A 14252-nucleotide genomic window follows, 5' to 3' on the forward strand; every position below is an offset into this window, starting at 1 on the left:
AATCCAAGAATGTGATCTATGGCAAGGAAACATATGTGGAGTGAAGTGTACGAGCCTCTGGTCGATGATCAATGGCCACACAACCCCTATTTTTGTCGAAAATAGCATGAACGACCATTTTCAATAGTACCGAAGGCTAACACCTACAGATTTTTGACTAAGAAATGGTCTCCACCAGAAATCCAAGAATGAGATCTATGTCAAGGAAACATATGTCGGGTGAGGTGTACGAGACTCTGGTCGATGATCAATGGCCACACAACCCCCATTTCTGTCGAAAATAGCCATGAACAACCATTTTCAATAATACTGAAGGCAAACACCTACGAATTTTTGACCAAAAAATGTTCTCTACCAGAAATCCAACAATGTGATCTATGGCAAGGAAACATATGTGTGGGGAATTGTACGAGCCTCTGGTCGATGATCAATGGCCACACAACCCCTATTTTTTGTCGAAAATAGCATGAAGGACCATTTCCAATAATACCGAAGGCTAACACCTACAGATTTTTGACCAATAAATGGTCTCCACCAGAAATCCGAATGTGATCTATGGCAAGTAAACATATGTGGGGTGAAGTGTACGAGCCTCTAGTCGATGATCAATGGCCACACAACCCACATTTTTCTCGAAAATTGCATGGACGACCATTTTAATAATATCGAAGGATAACACCTACGGATTTTTGACCAAGAAATGGACTCCACCAAAAATCCAAGAATGCAATCTATGGCAAGCAAAAATATGTGGGGTGAGGTGTACGAGCCTCTAGTCGATGATTAATGGCCACACAACACCCATTTTTCGAAAATAGCATGTACGACCATTTTCAATAATACCGAAGGCTCACACCTACGGATTTTTGACCAAAATTTGGTCTCCTCTAGGAATCCAAGGAAGTCGAAAATAGCATGAACGACCATTTTCAATAATACCGAAGGCTGACACCTATAGATTTTTGACCAAGAAATGGTCTCCAACAGATATCCAAAATTGTGATCTATGGTAAGGAAACACATGTGGGGTCAGGCGTACGAGCCTATGGTCGATGATCAATGGCTACACAACCCCCATTTTTGTCGAAAATAGCATGAACGGCCATTTTCAATAATACCGAAGTCTATCACCTACGGATTGTTGACGAAGAAATGGTCTCCACCAGAAATCCAAGAATGTGATCTATGTCAAGGAAACATATGTGGGGTGTGGTGTACGAGCCTCTAGTAGATGACTAATGGCCACACAACCCCCATTTTTGTTGAAAATAGCATGAACTACCATTTTCAACAATACCGAAGGCTAACACATACAATATTTTGACCAAGAAATGGTCACCACCAAAAATCCAAGAATGTGATCTTTGGCAAGAAAACATATGTGTGGACAGGTGTATGAGACTCTAGTCGATGATCAATGGCCACACAACCCTCATTTTTGTAGAAAATAGCCAAGAACGACCATTTTCAATAATAAAGAAGGCTAACACCTACGGATTTTTGTAGAAAATAGCCATGAACGACCATAAATCCAAGAATGTGATCTCTGGCAAAGAAACATATGTGGGGTGAGGTGTACGAGCCTCTGGTCGATGATCAATGGCCACACAACCCCCATTTATGTCACAAATAGCCATGAACGACCATTTTCAATAAAACTGAAGGCTAACGCCTACAGATTTTTGACCATGAAATGGTCTCTACCAGAAATCCAAGATTGTGATTTATGGCAAGGAATCACATGTGGGGTCAGGTGTACGAGCCTCTGGTCGATGATCAATGGCCACACAACCCCCATTTTTGTCGAAAATAGCACGAACTACCATATTCAATAATACAGAAGGCTGACACCTACAGATTTCTCACCAAGAAACGACCTCCACTAGAAATCCAAGAATGTGATCTATGGCAAAGAAAAATATGTGGGGTCAGGTGTACGAACCCCTGGTCGATGATCAAAGGCCACACAACCCAGATTTTTTCGAAAATAGCATGAACGACCATTTTCAATAATACCGAAGGCTAACACCTACAAATATTTTACCAATAAATAGAGTCAAACAAAATGTGATCTATGGCAAGGAAACATATGTGGGGTGAGGTGTACGAGCCTCTGGTCAATGACCAATGGCCACATAACCCCCATTTTTGTCGAAAATAGCATGAACGACCATTTTCAACAATACCGAAGGCTAACACCTACGCATTTTTACTAAGATTTGGTCTCCACGAGAAATCCAAACATTTTATCTATGGCCATAAAACATATGTGGGATGAGGTGTACGAGCCTTTGGTCGATGATTAATGGCCACAAAACCCCTATTTTTGTTGAAAATAGCATGAACGACCATTTTCAATAATACCGAAGGATAACACCTACAATTTTTGGCCAAGAAATGGTATCCAATAGAAATCCAAGAATGTGATATATGGCAAGTAAACATATGTGGGGTTAGGTGTACGAGCCTCTCGTCATTGATCAATGGCCACACAACCCCTATTTTTTTGAAAATAACATGAACGACCATTTTCAATAATACCGAAGGGTAACACCTATGAATTTTTGACCAAGAAATGGTCTCCTCCAGAAATCCAAGATTGTGATCTATGGGAAGGAAACATTTGTGGGGTGAGTTGTACGAGCCTTTGGTCGATGATAAATGGCCACACAACCCACATTTTTGTCGAAAATTAAATGGACGACTATTTCAATAATACCGAAGGCTAACACCTACAAATTTTTGATCAACAAATGGTCTCCACTAGAAATCTAAGAATGTGATCTATGGTAAGGAAACATATGTGGGGTGAGGTGTACGAGCCTCTGGTCGATGATCAATGGCCACACAACCCCATTATTGTCAAAAATAGCCATTAATGACCATTTTCAATAATACCGAAGGCTAACACCTACAATTTATGACCTGGAAATGGTCGGTTGGAATATAAAGAATTCAAAACAATAGATCAGCTTTTAAACCTCAAATGATGTTTCTATGATATTGACTGCATTGTATTCACATGAGTGAGTATTAGAGTACAACTAGTGGATGAAGACGTTATTGGGCTAGCTAATGACCTTTTGTGATACCAGGTTTCCTATAATCCCCTCTATTCAAGGCATACCTAGATGGTGTTTATGTCCACTCAAGTAAAACACTACACTTTATTATGCCACATTGTTTCTCAAAATAAAATAAAGACCATGGGAAATTTAGCTAAATTACATAAGAGATCTGTCCAAACATAGGTTAAGGTTGTAAGGCACCTTTTTCCATCATACAGTTGCTAAAAAGTTGGAATATAAAGAATTCAAAAAAATAGACCAACTTTGAAACTAGAAATAGTGTTTCTATGGTAATGAGGGCATTGTATTCGCATGAGAGGGTATTAGAGTACAACACACTGAATGAAGACATTAGTGGGCTAGCTAATGACCTTTTGTGATAATATGTTTCCTATAATCCCCTCTATTCAAGGCATACTCAAATGGTGTTTAAGTCCACTCAAGTAAAACACCACACTTCAATTTGCAACATCGTTTCTCAAAATAAAATAAAGACCATGAAAATTTTAGCCAAATTGCATGGGAGACCTGTCCAAACATAGGTCAACATTGTAAGGCATATTTTTTAAACCATGCAAAAAGTTGGAATATAAAGAATTCAATACAATAGATAACCTTTTAAACTACAAATGACGTTTCCTGATGTCAAGGGCATTGTATTAGCACGAGAGGGTATTAGAGTACAACTAGTGGATGAAGACGTCATTGGGCTAGCTAATGACCTTTTGTGATTTTAGGTTTCCTATAATCCCCTCTAGGTTTCCTATAATCCCCTCTATTCAATATGCCACATCGTTTCTCAATATAAAATAAAGACCATGGAAAATTTAGCCAAATTGCATGAGTGAATTGTCCAAACATTGGTTATGGTTGTAAGGCACCTTTTTTCCACCATACAGTTGCTAAAAAGTTGGAATATAAAGAATTCTAATCAATAGATCATCTTTTAAACCACAAAGGATGTTTCCATGATATTGAGGGCATTGTATTCACATGAGAGGGTATTAGAGTACAACTAGTGGATGAAGACATTGTTGGGCTAGCTACTGACCTTTTGTGATACTAGGTTTCCTATAATCCTCTCTATTCAAGGCATACCTAGGTGGTGTTTATGTCCACTCAAGTAAAACACCGCACATCATTATGCCACATCGTTTCTCAAAATAAAATAAAATAAAATAAAATAAAGACAATGGGAAATTTAGAAAAAATGCGTGAGAGATCTGTCCAAACATAGGTTATAGTTGTATGTCACCTTTTTTCCACCATAAAGTTGTGAAAAGGTTGTAATATAAAGAATACAAAACAATAGATCACCTTTTAAACCTCAAATGACGTTTCTATGATATTGAGGACATTGTATTCAGACGAGTGGGTATTCGAGAACAACTAGTGGATGAAGACGTTATTGGGCTAGCTAATGACCTTTTGTGATACTAGGTTTCCTATAATCCCCTGTATTGAAGGCATACCTAGATGGTGTTTATGTCCACTCAAGTAAAACATCGCACATCATTACGCCACATCGTTTCTAAAAATAAAATAAAGACAATAGGAAATTTAGCCAAATTGCGTAAGAGATCTGTCCAAACATAGGTTAAGGTTGTAAGACACCTTTTTTCCACCATACAGTTGCTAAAAAGTTGGAATATAAAGAATTCAAAACAATAGATCATGTTTGAAACAAAAAATAGTGTTTCTATGATATTAAAGGCATTGTATTCGCACGAGAGGGTATTAGAGTACAACTATTGGATGAAGACGCTAGTGGGCTAGCTAATGATCTTTTGTGATAACAGGTTTCCTATAATCCCCACTATTCAAGGAATACTTAAACGGTGTTTATGTCCACTCAAGTAAAACGCCACACATCAATTTGCCACATCGATTCTCAAAATAAAATAAAGATGATAAAAAGTTGGAATATAAAGAATTCAATACAATAGATCAACTTTTAAACCACAAATGACGTTTCCTTGATGTCAAGGGCATTGCATTGGCACGAGAGGGTATTAGAGTACAACTAGTGGATGAAGATGTCATTGGGCTAGCTAATGACCTTTTGTGATACCAGGTTTCCTATAATCCTCTCTATTCAAGGCATACCTAGTTGTGTTTATGTCCACTCAAGAAAAACAAAACACATCAATATGCCACATCGTTTCTCAAAATAAAATAATGACCATGAAAAATTTAGCCAAATTACGTGAGTGAATTGTCCAAACAAAGGTTAAGGTTGTAAGGCACCTTTTTCCACCATATAGTTGCAAAAAAGTTGGAATATAAAGAATTCAAAACAATATATCACCTTTTAAACCTCAAATGACGTTTCTATGATATTGAGGGCATTGTATTCACACGAGACGGTATTAGAGTACAACTAGTGGATGAAGATGTTATTAAGCTAGCAAATGACCTTTTGTGATAGCAAAATACCTAAAATCCCCTCTATTTAACGCATACTTAGATGGTATTTGTGTCCACTCAAGTAAAACACCGCACATCATTATGCCACATCGTTTCTCAAAATAAAATAAAGACCATGGGAAATTTAGCCAAATTGCGTGAGCGAACTTTCCAAACATAGGTTAATGTTGTAAGGCACTTTTTCCACCATACAGTTGCTAAAAAGGAGGAATATAAAGAATTCAAAACAATAGATCACCTTTTAAACTAAAAATGATGTTTCCCAGATGTCAAGGGCATTATATTCGCACGAGAGGGTATTAGAGTACAACTAGTGGATAAACATATGTGGGATGAGGTGTACGAGCCTTTGGTCGATGATTAATGGCCACACAACCCCTATTTTTGTTGAAAATAGCATGAACGACCATTTTCAATAATACCGAAGGATAACACCTACAATTTTTGGCCAAGAAATGGTATCCAATAGAAATCCAAGAATGTGATATATGGCAAGTAAACATATGTGGGGTTAGGTGTACGAGCCTCTCGTCATTGATCAATGGCCACACAACCCCTATTTTTTTGAAAATATCATGAACGACCATTTTCAATAATACCGAAGGGTAACACCTATGAATTTTTGACCAAGAAATGGTCTCCTCCAGAAATCCAAGATTGTGATCTATGGGAAGGAAACATTTGTGGGGTGAGTTGTACGAGCCTTTGGGCGATGATAAATGGCCACACAACCCACATTTTTGTCGAAAATTGAATGGACGATTATTCCAATAATACCGAAGGCTAACACATTCGGATTTTTGCCCAAGAAATGGTCTCCACATGAAAATCCAAGAATGTGATCTATGGCAAGGAAACATATGTGGGGTGAGGTGTACGAGCCTCTGGTCGATGATCAATGGCCACGCAATCCCCATTTTGTCGAAAATAGCCATGAACGACCATTTCCAATAATACTGAAGGCTAACACGTACGAATTTTTTACCAAGACATGGTCTCCACCAAAAATCCAAGAATGTGATCTATGGCAAGGAAACATATGTGGGGTGAGGTGTACTAGCCTCTGGTCGATGATACATGGCCACACAACCCCCATTTTTGATGAAAATAGCCATGAACGACCATTTTCAATAATACCAAAGGCTAAGACCTACAGATTTTTGACCAAGAAATGGTCTCCACCAGAAATCCAAGAATGTGATATATGGCAAGCAAACTTATATGGGGTGAGGTGTATGAGCATCTCGTTGATGATCAATGGCCACACAACCCCCATTTTTGTCGAAAATAGCCATGAACGACCATTTTCAATAATACCGAAGGCTAACACCTACGGATTTTTGACCAAGAAATGGTCTCCACCAGAAATCCAAGAATGTGATATATGGCAAGGAAACATATGTGGGGGTGAGGTGTACGAGCCTCAGGTCGATGATAAATGGCCACACAACCCCCATTTTTGTCGAAAATAGCCATGAACGACCATTTTCAATGACACTGAAGGCTAACACCTACGGATTTTTGACCAAGAAATGGTCACCACCATAAATCCAAGAATGTGATCTATGGCAAGGAAACATATGTGTAGTGAGGTGTATGAGCCTATAGTCAAATATCACCGAAGGCTAACACCTACGGATTTTTGACCAAGAAATGGTCTCCACCAGAAATCCAAAGAATGTGATCTATGGCAAGGAAACATATGTGGGGTGAGGTGTACGAGCCTCAGATCGATGATCAATGGCCACACAACCCCCATTTTTTTCAAAAATAGCCATGAACGACCATTTTCAATGACACTGAAGGCTAACACCTACGGATTTTTGACCAAGAAATGATCACCACCATAAATCCAAGAATGTGATCTATGGCAAGGAAACCTATGTGGGGTGAGGTGTAGGAGCCTCTAGTCGATGATCAATGGCCACACAACCTTCATCTTTGCCGAAAATAGCTATGAAACGACCATTTTCAATAATACCAAAGGCTTACACCAACAGGTTTTTTACCAAGAAATGATCTCCACCAAAAATCCAAGAATGTGATCTATGGCAAGGAAACATATGTGGGGTCAGGTGTATGAGCCTTTGGTCGATGATCAATGGCTACACAACCCCCATTTTTGTCCAATATAGCAAGAACAAGCATTTTCAACAATATCGAAGGCTAACACCTACAGATTTTTGACCAACAAATGGACCCCACCAGAAATCCAAGAATGTGACCTATGGCAAGGAATCATATGTGGGGTCAGGTGTACGAGCCTTTGTTCGATGGTCAATGGCTACACAACCCCCATTTTGTCGAAAATAGAATGAACGACCATTTTCAATAATACCGAATGCTAGCACCTACGGATTTTTGACCAAGAAATGGTCTCCACCAGAAATCTAAAAATGTGACCTATGACAAGGAAACATATGCGGGGTCTGGTGTACAAGCCTCTGGTCGATGATCAATGGCCCCACAACCCCCATTTTGTCGAAAATAGCCATGAACGATAATTTTCAATAATACTGAAGGCTAACACCTAGGATTTTTACCAAGAAATGGTCTCCACCAGAAATCCAAGAATGTGATCCATGGTAAGGAAACATATGTGGGTGAGGTGTACGAGCCTCTGGTCGATGATCAAAGGCCACACAACCCCTATTTTTTCAAAAATAGCATGAATGACCATTTTCAATAATACCGAAGGCTAACACCAACGGATTTTTGACCAAGAAATGGTCTCACCAAAAATCCAAGAATGTGATCTTTGGCAAGGAAACATATGGGGGGTGAGGTGAACGAGCCTCTTGTCAATGATCAATGGCCACACAAACCCCATTTTTGTCGAAAATAGCCATGAACGACCATTTTCAATAATACCGAAGGCTAACACCTTCAGATTTTTGACCAAGAAAATGGTATCCATAGAAATCCAAGAATGTGACCTATGGCAAGGAAACATAAGTGGGGTCAGGTGTACGAGCCTCTGGTCGATGATGAATGGCCACACAACCCCATTTTTGTCAGAAATTGCCTTGAACGAGCATTTTCAATAATACCAAAGGCTAACACCTACCGATTTTTGACCAAGAAATAGTCTTCGCTAGAAATCCAAGAATGTGAACTATGCGAAGGAAACATATGTGGGGTGAGGTGTGCTCGAAACTGGTCGATGATCAATTGCCACACAACCCCCTTTTTGTCGAAAATAGCATGCACGACCATTTTCAATAATACCTACAGATTTTTGGCCAAGAAATGGTCTCCGCCCGAAAACCAAGAATGTGATCTATCACAAGGAAATAAATGTGGGGTGAGGTGTACGAGCCTCTAGTCGATGATCAATGGCCAACACCTACGGATTCTTGACCAAGAAATGGTCTCCACCAAAAATCCAAGAATGTGATCTATGGCCAGGAAACATATGTGGGTTCAGGTTTATGGGCCTCGGGTCGATGATCAATGATCACACAACCCCTATTTGTGTCCAAAATAGCATGAATGACCATTTTCAATAATACCGAAGGCTAACACCAATGGATTTTTGACCAAGTAATGGCCTCCACCAGAAATCCAAGAATGTGATCTTTTGCAAGGAAACATATGTGGGGTGAGGTGTACGAGCCTCTGGTCGATGATCAATGGCCACACAACACACATAAACTTAAACTCATATTGATGTGTTTATGTCCACTCAAGTAAAACATCACACATCATTATGCCACATCATTTCTAAAAATAAAATAAAGACCATGGCAAATTTAGCCAAATTGCACGAGAGAACTGTCCAAACATGGGTTAAGGTTGTAAGGAATCTTCTTTCCACCAAACTATTGCTATTAAGTAGGAATATGAAGAATTCAAAACAATACATCATCTTTTAAACTAAAAATGACGTTTCCTTGATGTCAAGGGCATTGTATTCGCACCAGAGGGTATTAGAGTACAACTAGTGGATGAAGACGTTATTGTGCTAGGTAATGACCTTTTGTGATACCAGGTTTCCTATAATCCCCTTTATTCAAGGCATACCTAGATGGTTTTTATATCCACTCAAGAAAAACAACACACATCAATATGCCACATCGTTTCTCAAAATAAAATAATGACCATGGAAAATTTATCCAAATTGAGTGAGAGAACTATCCAAACATAGGTTAAGGTTGTAAGGCACATTTTTCCACCATACCGTTGCTATAAAGTTGGAATATAGAGAATTCAAACAATAGATAACCTTTTAAACCACAAATGACGTTTCTATGATTTTGAGGGCACTATATTAGCACGAGAGGGTATTAGTGTGCAACTAGTGGATGAAGACGTTATTGGGCTAGCTAATGACTTTTGTGATACCAGGTTTCCAATAGTCCCCTCTATTCAAGGCATACCTAGATGGTGTTTATGTCCACTCATGTATAACACCATACATCATTATGCCACACTGTTTCTCAAAGTAAAATAAAGACCATGGGAAATTTAGCCAAATTGCGTGAGAGAACTGTCCAAATATAGGTTAAGGTTGTAAGACACCTTTTTTCCACCGTACAATTGCTAAAAAGTTGGAATATAAAGAATTCAAAACAATAGATCACCTTTTATACCACAAATGACGTTTCCCAGATGTCAAGAGCATTGTAATTGCACGTGAGGGTATTAGAGTACAACTAGTGGATGAAGACGTCATTGGGCTAGCAAATGACATTTTGTGATACCAGGTTTCCTATAATCCACTCTATTCAAGGCATACCTACACGGTGTTTATGTCCACTCAAGAAAAACACCGTACATCACCTTTTAAACCTCAAATGACGTTTCTATGATATTGAGGGCATTGTATTCACAACTAGTGGATGATGACGTTATTGGGCTAGCTAATGACCTTTTGTGATAATAGGTTTCCTATAATCCCCTCTATTCAAGGCATACCTAGATGGTGTTTATGTCCACTCAAGTAAAACACCGTACATCATTTTTGCCACATCGTTTCTCAAAATAAAATAAAGACCATGGGAAATTTATCCAAATTGCGTGTGAGATCTGTACAAACATAGGTTACGGTTGTAAGGCACCTTTTTTCCACCATACAGATGCTAAAAGGTTGGAATATGAAGAATTCAAAACAATATATCACCTTTTAAACCTCAAATGTCGTTTCTATGATATTGAGGGCATTGTATTCACACGAGTGGGTTTTAGAGTACAACTAGTGGATGAAGACATTATTGGGCTAGCTAATGATCTTTTGCGATACCAGGTTTCCTATAATCCTCTCTATTCTAGGCACACCAAGATGGCGTTTCTATCCACTCAAGTAAAACACCACACATCATTATGCCACATCATTTCTCAAAATATAATAAGGACCATGTGAAATTTAGCGAAATTGCGTGAGAGAACTGTCCAAACATAGGTTAAGGTTATATGACACCTTTTTCCACCATACAGTTGCTAAAATGTAGGAATATAAAGAATTTAAAGTAATAGATCAACTTTTAAACTAAGAATGACGTTTCCCTGATGTCAATGGCATTGTATTCACACGAGAGGGTATTAGAATACAACTACTGGATGAACACGTTAGTGGGCTAGCTAATGACCTTTTGTGATAACAAGTTTCCTATAACCCCTCTATTCAAGGCATACTTAGACGGTGATTATGTCCACTCAAGTAAAACACCACACATCAATTTGCCACATCGTTTCTCAAAATCAAATAAATACCATTGAAAATTTTGCCAAACTACATGGGAGAACTGTCCAAACATATGTTAAGGTTGTAAGGCACCTTTTTTCCACCATACAATTGCTAAAAAGTTTCAATATAAAGAATTCAATTCAATATATCACCTTTTAAACCACAACTGACGTTTCCTTGATGTCAAGGGCATTGCATTGGCACGAGAGGGTATTAGAGTACAACTAGTGGATGAAGATGTCATTGGGCTAGCTAATGACCTTTTGTGATACTAGGTTTCCTATAATCCTCTCTATTCAATGCATACCTAGTTGTGTTTATGTCCACTCAAGAAAAACAAAACACATCAATATGCCACATCGTTTCTCAAAATAAAATAATGACCATGAAAAATTTAGCAAAATTACGTGAGTGAACTGTCCAAACAAAGGTTAAGGTTGTAAGGCACCTTTTTTCCACCATATAGTTGCAAAAAAGTTGGAATATAAAGAATTCAAAACAATATATCACCTTTTAAACCTCAAATGACGTTTCTATGATATTGAGGGCATTGTATTCACACGAGACGGTATTAGAGTACAACTAGTGGATGAAGATGTTATTAAGCTAGCAAATGAACTTTTGTGATAGCAAAATACCTAAAATCCCCTCTATTTAACGCATACCTAGATGGTATTTTTGTCCACTCAAGTAAAACACCGCACATCATTATGCCACATCGTTTCTCAAAATAAAATAAAGACCATGGGAAATTTAGCCAAATTGCGTGAGCGAACTTTCCAAACATAGGTTAATGTTGTAAGGCACTTTTTTCCACCATACAGTTGCTAAAAAGCAGGAATATAAAGAATTCAAAACAATAGATCAACTTTTAAACTAAAAATGATGTTTCCCAGATGTCAAGGGCATTGTATTCGCACGAGAGGGTATTAGAGTACAACTAGTGGATAAAGATGTTATTGGGCTAGCTAATGACCTTTTGTGATACCAGGTTTCCTATAATCCCCTCTATTCAAGGCATACTTAGACGGTGTTTATGTCCACTCAAATAAAACACCACATATTAATATGCCACATTGTTTCTCAATAAAACAAAGACCATGGAAAATTTAGCCAAATTGAGTGAGAGAACTGTCCAAACAAAGGTTAAAGTTGTAAGGCACATTTTTCCACCATACAGTTGCTAAAAAGTTGGAATATGAAGAATTCAAAACAATAGATCACATTTTAAGCCACAAATGACGTTTCTATGATATTGAGGGCACTGTATTCGCACGAGAGGGTATTAGAGTACAACTAGAGGTTGAAGACGTTATTGGGCTAGCTAATAACTTTTTGTGATACCAGGTTTCCTATAATTCCTTCTATTCAAGGCGTACCTAGATTGTGTTTATGTCCACTCAAGGAAAACACCACACATCAATTTGCCACATCTTTTCTCAAAATAAAATAAAGACAATGGAAAATTTAGCCCAATGACGTCTTCATCGACTAACCCAATGTGCCTTACAACCTTAACCTATGTTTGGACTGTTCTCTCACTCAATTTGGCTAAATTTTCCATGGTCATTGTTTTATTTTGAGAAATGATGTGGCATATTGACGTGTGTTGTTTTTCTTGAGTGGACATAAACACCGTCTAGGTATGCCTTGAATCGAGGGGATTATAGGAAACCTAGTATTACAAAAGGTCATTAGCTAGCCCAATAACGTCTTCATCCACTAGTTGTACTCTAATACCCTCTAGTGCGAATACAATGCCCTTGACATCAGGGAAACGTCATTTTTAGTTTAAAAGGTGATCTATTGTTTTGAATTCTTTATATTCCTACTTATTAGCATCTTTTTGGTGGAAAAAAGGTGTCTTACAACCCTAACCTATGTTTGGAAAGTTTTCTCGTGCAATTTGGCAAAATTTCCCATGGTCTTTATTTTATTTTGAGAAATGATGTGGCATAATGATGTGCGATGTTTTACTTGAGTGGACATAAACACCATCTAGATATGCCTTGAATAAAGGGATTATAGGAAACCTGGTATCACAAAAGGTCATTAACTAGCCCAATAACGCCTTCATCCACTAGTTGTACTCTAATACCCTCTCGTGTGAATACAATGCCCTCAACATCATAGAAACGTCATTTTAGGTTTAAAAGGTGATCTATTGTTTTGAATTCTTTATATTCCAACTTTTTAGCAACTGTATGGTGGAAAAAATTGCCTTACAACCTTAACCTATGTTTGGACAGTTCACTCACGCAATTTGGCTAAATTTTCCATAGTCTTTATTTTATTTTTAGAAATGATGTGTCATATTGATGTGTGGTGTTTTACTTGAGTGGACATAAACACCATCTAGGTATCCCTTCAATAGAGGGGATTATAGGAAACCTGGTATCACAAAAGGTCATTATCTAGCCCAATGACATCTTCATCCACTAGTTGTACTTTAATACCCTCTCATCCGAATATAATGCCCTTGACATCAGGGAAACATCATTTGTGGTTTAAAAGTTGATCTATTGTATTGAATTCTTTATATTCCAACTTTTTATCATCTTTATTTTATTTTGAGAATCGATGTGGCAAATTGATGTGTGGCATTTTACTTGAGTGGACATAAACACCGTTTAAGTATTCCTTGAATAGTGGGGATTATAGGAAACCTGTTATCACAAAAGATCATTAGCTAGCCCACTAGCGTCTTCATCCAATAGTTGTACTCTAATACCCTCTCGTGCGAATACAATGCCTTTAATATCATAGAAACACTATTTTTTGTTTCAAACATGATCTATTGTTTTGAATTCTTTATATTCCAACTTTTTAGCAACTATATGGTGGAGAAAAGGTGTCTTACAACCTTAACCTATGTTTGGACAGATCTCTTATGCAATTTGGCTAAATTTCCTATTGTCTTTATTTTATTTTTAGAAACGATGTGGCGTAATGATGTGTGATGTTTTACTTGAGTGGACATAAACACCATCTAGGTATGCCTTTAATACAGGGAATTATAGGAAACCTAGTATCACAAAAGGTCATTAGCTAGCCCAATAACGTCTTCATCC

This window comes from Zea mays, chromosome 5, assembly GCF_902167145.1.
Source record: "Zea mays cultivar B73 chromosome 5, Zm-B73-REFERENCE-NAM-5.0, whole genome shotgun sequence".
Classification (NCBI taxonomy): domain Eukaryota; kingdom Viridiplantae; phylum Streptophyta; class Magnoliopsida; order Poales; family Poaceae; genus Zea; species Zea mays.